Here is an 11,475-nt window from a genome sequence, read left to right as displayed (position 1 = left end):
CAAACTCAGGCAGACTTTTATCCATCTGTAACTCTCACTTTTTGTGCACATTTTTTTTGAATGTCACAAATAAACGACAGTACTGTGAGGAGCCTCCCATCGTCACTGTCTGTGTCATCATCATTTTGTCACCTGCCATGACACCTGCGGATTCTGAAAGGTCAGCCACTGTGCTTCCACTGCGCACATACACACAGCATGCAACGATTGATGTGTGTTTTTAAGGAAAGTACCCTACATTAATGGAGTTATTATCGACAGTTTACCAGATTAAACATTCCACAAGACATAAGAGGACCCATATTCAGTCATCTTTCTTACGCCGAGTCTCTGAATTGGGAGGAGGGGGGTGACCAACCCCCACTTCGAAATGCAAACATTCCAGGGACGTGTGACCAAAGGGCTACTACAAGAACAGCAAATGTTTTTGTGTTCACAAGCAACGGAACAATTAAATAGTGAAATTTCACATCAATGCAATTTCAGTAGAATCTTACGAAATATTGTGAATGTGTTTCATGTCTTGCATTATCCAGATAAATTGGATTGCATGTAGAAGAGTCACAACTTAGAATCACCATATGTTATTTCCCAATGACAATTGGATTGTTATTATTAGTGCAAAGTTCAAATGGCATCCTGTGTGATGGTATCGGGAGTGTTAGTGCCCATGGCACTGGTACACGGGTAGCTTGCATATCAGTGAAGGCACCATTAATGCTGAAAAGTACGTGCAGGTTGTGGAGCAGCATATGCTGCCGTCCAACATCTTTTCCAGGGACGTCCCTGCTATTTTAGTAAGACAATGCTAAGCCACTTTGTGCATGTGTTACCATAGCGGTGCTTCTTAGTAAATGAGTGAGAGTACTAGATTGGTCTGCCCGCAGTCCAGACCTGTGTACCACATTATGAAGCCAAAAATATGACAACAGATACCCTTTTAAGTGAACTTGTACATCACACATGAAAAGGGAAGAGCAATCAAATCATGCAGGAGTAATTCTAGGATGTGTTAAGTTTTTTTTTTCCAGAAATTGTCTTTTTAGTGGTCTTCAGTGGCGGGATCAGCGCAGGACTTAAAAATAAACAGGACTCAAATGGTTCTGATTAAAAGGCCTTTATTTCAACAAGGCCAGTTGAAAAAACACATTTTTGCTTTTGGAGGCCTTCGTCAGCTCAAGCTGGATTGGATTGTCATGGTACTGCTTTTATACAAGTAGGTCACATGGTGTACATAGGCTGGACACATGCAGTCAGCTGGTGCAAAACATCCAGTCAGCAACAATCCAAAAACTTTACTAAAAGTAAATTATAATTCACCATTAATATACGCAATTATTTCCAAAGTCCTCTTACAAAAGAAACCTTAAAAAAGGGATACAGTCCAGTTCTCCATTGAAACCAGGAAACTTTGTGGCTCTTAAAGTAGGACTCCAATAAGTTTCCCTGAAAGTAAGAACCCAAAAGACACTGCTCAGCTCCTTATTGCTATGAGAGGGATAAACAAGAGTTTTGAGATAACTGCTGAGCTTTTGAGCATGGAGTTGCTGAAGGGGAAGAAGGTGTCCGCTGTCATAGAGAATAAAGCTACCTTGAAATAAACTTCAAGTAAACAGTGTCAACCACAAATGGATCCACCATACTATTTTCATGAAACATGTTTGGGGAACAATTCCCCTTATAAAGTTTCAATATTTTGTGTGCTTAGTTGTTAAAATGATACACAATGCAACACAGTGTTAAACATGCCACTTTTTGCATGTTGCGGGCATCAAATTCAAAATGACTGTATTCAATTGAATAGATGTTGAAAAGAAATGTGTTGAGGTCTCTTCTCACCCAATGTTAGCTGGACTAAGCTTGTGCACACCCACACCACACATCAGGAAAAATATGTTTTGCATTGTTGTTCAACTTCCTCTTCATTTCTGAAGTGATTGCTTGCCATACAGTGTGTCGTCATGCTATAATGTCATGCTGTTATAGTATGTATAAGATTTCCACTTGAGCTCAATCAGTTTATAGTGTCACAGTTTTGTACTTATTGGCTATTTCAGTCAGGCAGGAAGTCGAGTGTCAAAATATTCTAGTGGTGTCTAGAAATAGAAGCACTAGGCCTACAGTAAAAGTACTCTTCATTCTGTTCTGCTCTCTAAAGAAAATTGAACACAGTGTAGTGTGGATATGTGTGTGAGAGTGTGTGTGCGTTTGTGTGTATACTATGATTCCCCTTATGGCGTAAAGGTTATAAGAAAAGCTGACATTTGGCACAATGACATTGAGAAATGCCACGACGACGGTGACATCGCAGGCGTCGCCACCCCACCACCACCTCAGACTCTGATATATCAGCGCAAGCAAAGTTGAGGCGCTGAGAGAACACGAGAGGCCATACGGCTACTGCTTGTTAGTATGGCGGGAAACAAAGATGCATCATAAACACATCCTCAAATAAACGGCTTAAAAACATTTGAAACATGCTGGAATTGTAACCTCAAAGAAATGCCATGCATACATAAATCATACAAGACATGCCATCAAAGACACACTTTGAATATATCAAAGATAATTGATAAACACACCCTCAAAGACAGAAAGAAACAAGCATATCTCCAGCCATGCTGAAAACATATTCTTCAAAGACACACATTACCCATATAATCAAAGACAACCCTCTCAAAGACACCCCAAAAGTACATGCTGAAAAACATACACCGACATTAGACATGAAAGATTCCTCAAATATGTGCCATGTACATTATAGACGCACCCCAAATGACACATTTTCAAAGACATCTTCAAGTATATCCTCAAACTCATACTATACTAATAACCCCATAGATGCATCATCCAAGACACCATAAAGAGATACTCTGACACACGATGAACTCCCCCCCCCAAAAAGATCCCATGAAGCACATCATCAGAAACACACCATGCCCATATTCTCAAAATGGGAAACACATCCCAAAACTGGAGCCATCCAAATAGATGCATAATCAAAGACACCATAAAAACAAGCCCTATGACACAATCATCACACCCTAAAAGACATACCATGAGCATATCCTCAAAAAAATATCAACACATCCACAAAGAAACCCCAAAAGCATCCCAAAAAACGCATTGTCAGAGACACACTGCAAACACATGCCCGACACATTACAAACGCAACGTCAAAGAGGCCCTAAACTCTTCTTTAAAGGAACACAATGAAAACACATCTATACACATACGATTCTACATTCACTACATAAGGAACAAATCATGAAAGATCACATAAACACATCTTCAAAGCTGCATCGTTAAGATCACACCATGAGCATATCCTTGAAGACATACTGCACACAGCCTCAAAGACACAGAACGCTGCAGTTCTAGTATGCGGTTGCATGTACCTAATAGGTAAAGAGTTCATGGAGATTAAAAATAAACAACTCTGTACTTAGTTGTCATTTGCATATCTGCGTAATGGAGGCGTGTTCAATGATTTAGTGTGTTTCACTTCTTAGTTTTCTTAACATGATTACTATCCAATGAATTATTTCTGCCACTGAGGCAAATTCACATAGCAACATGTAATATATAGACATGTGTATTATGAGTAGACCCCCTCCCCCCCAAAAATAAAATCTCAAAAGCCATAAAAATAGAAAGTCTACTTCTTTGGTTTGAAGCAGCCATTTTAGGCCCATCTGACCGAAAGATTTTGCCCAATTTTCACATAGAGTGGGTCTTGTGTACGAGACAGATGGATAATGCTAAACGTGAAAACATCATTGTGTGCATACCGGCATATTTGATGACTTGCCATAGAACGTCAATCCCGTTGATATTCTCATTTCTGTGTCAAGTTGCTCTTGGCCACCTGCGATTATGAATAATAGATACCAGTTTCCATTAATAGAACCCAGTCAGGGAATTGAGTTGTGGAATCAGATTGATGTTAGGCTGTCCAGATCCTCTGTCCAGATATGAGCTATACACCACACCATATAAAATGCAGTCATTAATATTTAATATGCGATTAAGTGGAAATCTCGAATGATGAGAGGGGTTCAAATTCCTCCAAACTTTTTGAACTGGAGGGGATTTTTTGTCTCATGAAAAAATTCTAAATTTTCAACACTTGAGAGTAGGTATCAGTTTGAAAGTAGCAAAGATTGTGGTAAAAGGCACATTTTAAACCAGATTAAATGAGAAAGGATAGAAAATGAAGAGTGGTTGGATACTGTTTTGGTTGGAAGGTGTAACCAGTATCAAACCTGAGAGCTGTCTGTTGAGTCTGTCTACTGTGATTACATTTTTGTAATTAATGTGAATATAACATAAAACAGATTGACAAGCACTTAAGCGCTGCCTTGCCCTGCATTTTTATTGATTTCCAGGATCAAGCCCAAGCTTTAAATTCAAGCAGAAGAGCTTTGTTTTATTGCACAGATTTATTGCTGCTGCTGTCGTAATCTTCAGAATGATTTGTTGTCAAGCGACGAGGACGCTGTACGCAAACAGCGGTGCAATCACCGGTTGTCATTTCCAACCAGAGCTCTCACTTTTTGTAATGGATTTGCTGGTGTTGCTGTGCAGTAATATTTGGCCCCATCAGCACTGCTGGAACACAACATGGATGTTCCCCGCCACACACACACACACAACACAATCCTCTCAATAATCTGTCACAACGTGTCAGCGTGCTAGTTTTTTCTTTGACGTATTGCTGCACCTTCCTTTCCCTTAGCACTCCTGTGGAACGGTGCCAAAGGATAGCATGGAGCTGGAGTTGTTGGTAGACTTTACAGCTTTTAATGATGGGAACAATTCTCAGGAGTTCGTATCCCCCATGTTTTAGATGTTTCCCTTTGCATCAATGCATTTTCAAAGACAACATCATGGACGTGCCACACCAGGAATGAATGAATGCTAAATGACACTATGAACATATTTGACCTTTATTTGGTACAGCAACTGAAAACAGATTGTCATTTGCAAAGCGGACCTGGCTGTAGAAAGCAGAGTAAAACAAAGAAAAATAAAAGCAAATAAATACAACATATATATACTACAAACTGTTCACACAGATTTTCAAAGACAATTTTTGAACACATCCTCAAAGGCATACAGAAACCGTATTGGGAAAATAATAAACACCTCAAAGAAATTCAAAGACCAAATGTGAGGTAAGCTTGACCCACCGTATTTTGAGTAATAAATCTATTTTAAGAATACTCACATTAGTTTATTTATTCATTTATTTTTTTAACGCAAGCGTCCTAGATTCATGGTTAGACCCATAGCAAAGCCTTTTGTTCGGCAATCTCCGGTATTCTATGGGAATTACATCACACCAAGAATCACGAGCTGCTGGTTGTCATTGTAGGGCTTGGATTATTGTCCGGTGAGCTGCTTAAGTGACGTTTTTGCGTTTTTCGGCAAAATGCCTCGACACTGTGTGGGGATGCATTTTTTTCGTATTCTTGGACGGTTCTGAGTGGCCCGAAAAGAATTTCAAAATTAAAATAGGGCATTAAGTGAACCAATTTCATTGTGGCAAATAGCGGGAATTTCAAGCCAGTGTCGATGAGTGTTCTTTGCCACAAGCACTTTGAAGATCTTTGCTTTCTCAAGCGTTTTGCTTACGATAAAGGGTTCGCAAAAAGGTAGGTGTGATTACAATCACCTCAATTCAGACAAAAACTTTTTTTCTGATGGAGAGCAAAACACTCTTACCTCGCTGAAAGTTTCAGCTGTCACTTCAGCCTTTGTCAGAGCTGTCTTTAAACAGCTGATCGGGTTGGGGTACCTTCAAATTGAGGCTCACCATGCCGATCAAAACTGTTACCTCATCTGCCGCTGTGATTGTAGAAAAAGCAGTCCTGGTGTATCTATTCCAACCTGTCCCCTCATTCTGTCCGTTTTATCAAAGCGAGATGTGAGTTGCCTTCACCACAGCCCTGTAAGTTTGGCTGCATAAACACATAGTCGCATGTATCACTCACGTGATGCTCGCTAATGTGGTCTGCAGATGCAAAATAATGTGGACTATCATGCCCTCCGACAGGCCCTTTGACATTCAGCTTGATCCCGAAAAGCGGGCTTCTTTTGCCACTTTGACAGCGGCGAAGTGACTGACTGAAAGTTCAACAAGTGGCAGAATACTATTAAACTGTTTAGGCTTTTAAGACACTCTAATTATGACAATGGCGCTGTACGGAATTGCCTATGGGTTGGTGATGGAATAATTCTATATTATTGTACATATGTAATCATATCAAAACACATGGTATGCTGTAAATCGCTTTAATTTGCGTTACGGCCACAAATTCAGACACTAACCTATTCACCATTGCACACATTTTAACCACTCCTTATTAAGTATTGTTGTCAGTCGTGACCACCTCCTTTATCTTAAAAGACGGCACGGAGGGGAAGGAGAACATTGGATGACCTTGGTGCGCTGAAAGTGATGTGTTTACTCTTTTGCAAAAGACGAGCTGAGGTTGTTTGTTTTATATCCTGTCTCGATTTGGTTTATGTCGACTTTGGGACTATCTTCATTTGTACAGGATGACGAACAGTTGGTCACCTCATACCAAGAATGTAAAGTGATCGACAGAAAAAAATCAACAAATAGGCTTTTTAAAAATTCTTATTAGTTTTCAAGTTCTGTTAGGCTCTTGAGTACCGCAGGTGTGTGGGATCAAGTCCAGTTAAGTCAGTTGGTAAAGGCGAGCCCGTGAGTCACCACCAAATTGTGAGCAGCCCAAGCAAATAGGAGGACGCAGGCATCTGCTGACAATTTTGAGCTAATTTTCCATTTGTATTTTAGTGAAGACACTGACGAAACGATTCTGAAATAATGAGCCATGCAGGTTTCTGCCTATTATCTGAAAGGCATGTTGCTGGTTTTCCAAGCGCAATCTAGATTTTCGAACGGGATAGTGTGAGTCGTCAGCAACTGCATTAGCACCACGTCAGGGGATATGAGGCAAATCCATTCCGGTTCATTCATTCATTGTGACGGAGGCGTAATTGAGTCCACCAGCTTCTGCATAGAAACCGCCTGACGCCCGCGGACGTGACTGTGCTACTTCATTACGACCACGCCGAGGCCCAAATGACCATTTGCATGATCATAAGCAGACTTTGCAGATGACCATCTGGACTGCTGACCAAATGGATCCACTGAAGATAGTGTAGTCGGATACATAGCACGACATACAACATGGACTAAAGACATTGACAGCATTTGTGTTTGTCTTCACTTTTGCCAATAATGCATATGTTAGATTTGAAAGAAGATTCTCTGTTTTAGCACTTAAGAGTGCTCCGAATAATGGATGGAAGTTGCTTCTTACGTTTTACCAAACATCAAAGAGAATTTTGTCTTTGTCAAACCTTTAAAAGAGTTTTTATGAACATCAAACACAATTATGTTTGTCAAAGATGCTGATTTTTCCAAAATAACATTAAGTTAGGTTCATCACTCAAATGTGTCTTTGATGCAAACAAAAACATGTACATGCTATTAAATTGTGAATATTGATTCAAACATGTCCTTTCGGTCAATGAAAAACTGCAAGTTGTCTTTGACTTTTGTTCCACCGATGACTGAAGTGTCTTTGATGTTTATGAAACACGTAGCCTACATTTAAGTTTGTTGAAAATTCTCACATTTATAAAAACACACGAGGCTCAATGATGACTCCAATGTGTTGTAGATGCTAACTATAAAGTATGTAATGTTGCATTTTAGGTTAAATTAAAATGACAAATTGCCTTTGTGTGCCTTGTAATTAAAATCAGAATCACAATGCCCTTGATTGTCATTAGACTCAGTGTACAAAGTGATTGGAGAGCGCCCCTCTCCAGTGCAGATATAAATAATAAAAATAAAATAACAATGAATAGTATAAATACTAATTAAAAAAAACATAAAAGTGCTGGCTACCAGTTGAGGTTGTACCCCGCCGACTGCCCGAAGACGGCGAGGATAGGCTCCAGCATGCCTGCGACCATGTGAGAAGACTGGATGGATGGAAATTGTCATTGTTAACAAAACTGGTGAGATAATGCAAAACATGATAGTCGAGGTTAGTCGAAGACGCCGATATTTACAAAACACAAACCTATGTTCAATGATGGTTTTGTTGCCAACTGAAAGGTATGTTACGTTTTACGTTACGTTATACCTGATTGATCAGCTCCTCAGCAAACCCGTAGAAGCCTGTTAACGATTCTGATCACTTGAAACAGATATGATGGAGCACAGAAGCATCTAAAACATGCAAGATTGGGGACTTTGAGGGCCGGAGTTGGTGGCCCCTCCTCTAAAGCATCTTTGATATTTATAAAAAGTTAATGAAGGCTCTTCATTTAGCAGGAAATTATCCTAAGGACATTTGATAAAACGGTTGAATTCTCCATTATCATCATCATCATCACTGACCATCACCCTGTGAGCAAAACTGACTTCCTCATTAGAACTCCTGTCAAGTATGACGTCCCGTTGAGTTCTCCACTCCTGGCCTCGTTTTTTGTCCTACGAAGGACAGAAGCTGTCAGCTGGACACGAGACATCTGACGAGCCTGTTGTAGTTGCTGCTCGTTAGGAAACAAGAACAAGAAGGTTTCATCTCTTGGATCGAATCGAGAGAAGGCAGACAAAGCTTTAAGCGTCTAATGAAGCTTGCAATACAGACATCTTGTCTCCTATATATTGTACCATATATATTAGATTATATATTTATTTTCTTTATTGATTTAACTTGTAGGATGATGTACTGAAAATAATCAAATGAAACCATTTGTGACAGCTATCCAGTTTTACAGTAAAATGTTGATATATTTAAAAACCAAATGTTCCTTTTGAACACAAAGGTTTGCACACCCCAGTTTTAAAATGTAGTCATTGTAGCTGATTATTATTAATTATTGTCATAATTAATTAATGTTCCATTTTCCAGCCCACCTCCTGCTCCCCAAAAAAGCCACACAGGCTGCGTTCAAGTGTTCTATTCGTACAAAATGAGGGCCCGCCACTATGTTCCAGATTGATCGTTTTAATTAAACTGGCTCAGGGACAAACGGGCCGGAATGAATCACTCATGAGCCGACTTGTTATTTAGCACCGAGGGGGATGTTTAAAAACAAAAATGAAGAAAAAAACCAAAACGTTTTTTTTTTTTATAACTTCTTCTTCTTATTTCTTACAAATGAAGAAGTAATGAGTATGAGCTGGGTACTTGGTAGAAATAATGACTTGAGTGTGTGCATGCGTGTGAGAGCGAGAGAATAAAAGAGTTAGCAGTCTTTTAGAAAACGTCACATATTTATGTGTGAGTGTTTTAGTCGTATTGGTGAGAGCGTTTCCAAAATGTGTGAGCAAAACAAAATCACATTCAGATGTACAGAAATATTCTGCAGTGTGCGTGAGTGTGTGGGTGTGAGTGAGAGGAATTAAAATGTATGTGTGAGAGTGGTTTAGTTTTGCGTGTTTTTCAGTGGTGTGTGTTACAATGTTGCAAAAGCACGAGAGCATTTATGTACTGAATGTGAGAAGGTTTCACAAGTATGTGTCAGCAAAAAATACATTTAGATGAGAGTGTGAGCATTTCAGTTTGTAAGAGAAAAAATAATTTGTGGTGTAAAATTGTCAGTGGTGTGAGAGCATTTCAGTAGTTTAGTAATTCCTGTGTGTGAGCGTTTCAACTGAGCGTGAGATGATTTCAATAATGTGTTGTCATGTTTTTGTAAGACCGTTTGAGTTGTGCGCGTGTGTGCCCCTCATTATATGCAAAGATTATTATCATCCATATTTGATCAACTGGACCCTACATAGCGTGTGTGTCTAGGTGAGCTGAAATGTGTGCCGGGGTCCTCCACATGGATGCTTCTTCCTCGCCCGCCGCCATCTGATACATTCAGGTTGTCTTCACGAGGCCTCTGGTAAGACCACTTTGGTGCACCAAAGCGCTACTTTGAGACCTGATCGCTGCTTGCGTGCGCATTAAAAAACAAGTCAACTGATTGCTTGTCACTGCAAGCTTTCTTTTCACTTTGATTATTGACTTCAGATCATTGATCCCTTTGGATTCATTTGGGGTCTGTGTGTGTGCATGTGTGTGTACGCGTGTGTGCGTGTGTTGGTCCCTTGTGGCTTCCCTCATGTCTGCTCAGCCCTCAAATTTCCCCAGAGGACGGAATGTTTAACCTGCAGCCTGGACAACAAGCTCACAACAGTGTGTGTGTGTGTGTGTGCGTCTCTATATGTGGGTGCGCGCACATTTTTTATTCTTTTGCAATTATTACAGTAAATAAAGTTCTCTTTATTATTTTTTTGGGATCTTTGAGGCCAAATTGACCCCATTTAATGGTTAACATCTGTAAATACAGTGGAACCTCATTTTTAAGGACCGCGACTCAAGGGCCTACCGATTTGCTCGACAAATCCTGTAAATATAGACGTTTCTGGCTGCAACTCAAAACACCCACGCGCCGTCAGCAAATTCTGTTAGCTCGAGAATCGGGTGCTCATGTAGACGCAAACGTCGCACTCTTGTTTCTCTGCTGGGGGCACTAAGACAGGTTTCGGGTCGCCCTGGGAAGGCTCGGCTCGACAGTGGTGCACAGCCGAGTGCGCTATAGACTGTTTACTTGAGCACTCGTCTTCCACACACACCTTGCAAACATTCTATCCTGATTTTGATCAAGTACGTATACAGTCTTTCACTTCAACATCCAAACATAATGGAAGTGTGAAAAAGAAGTGTGCTAACCTTAGTATTGGTTATATATCGGTACTTATGAAGTTGGAGTTGGCCCTTCCATTGCTACTGTGAAGCCCCACAATGGAATCGTGGCTCTTTCACACCAGTACGAGATCAGCACAGAAATGTTTAAAAAAAACTTCCATCCATCCATTATCTTAATGGCTTCTCGTCTCAAGGGGGGTGCTGGAGCCTATCCCAGCTATCTTCGGGCAGTAGGCGGGGGACACCCTGAGCTGGTTGCCACCCAATCACAGGGCACACAGAGTCGAACAACCATCCGCGCTCACACTCATACCTAGGGGCAATTTAACGTGCCTAATCGACCTGCCGTGCATGTTTTTGGAATGTGGGAGGAAACCGGAGTACCCGGAGAAAACCCACTCAGGCACGGTGAGAACATGCAAACGCCACACAGGAAGGCCGGAACTGGAATCGAACTCTGCTGAACTGTGAGGCCTTCGTGCTAACTAGTCCCCACCGTGCCGCCCAGGTAAAAACCTTCCAAACATTTTCAAAAGAAAAATGAATAAAACAAAAGACAAACACGCCTATGATGAATAACAAAAATGGACTTGGGTTTTCCTTGCCCCGATGCGGGTCACTGGAGCCCCGCTCTGGAACCAGTCCTGTATGAGGGGCTCATTGGCAAGTGCCTGGTGGCCAGGCTTGCGCTCATGGGTCCGGCCGAGCTTAGCCCAAAAAGGCA

The sequence above is a fragment of the Idiotropiscis lumnitzeri genome, chromosome 4 (genome assembly GCF_059441095.1).
Source record: "Idiotropiscis lumnitzeri isolate Australia: NSW breed Sydney's pygmy pipehorse chromosome 4, RoL_Ilum_1.0, whole genome shotgun sequence".
In the NCBI taxonomy this organism is placed as follows: domain Eukaryota; kingdom Metazoa; phylum Chordata; class Actinopteri; order Syngnathiformes; family Syngnathidae; genus Idiotropiscis; species Idiotropiscis lumnitzeri.
Note: the sequence above shows the minus strand (reverse complement) of the source record.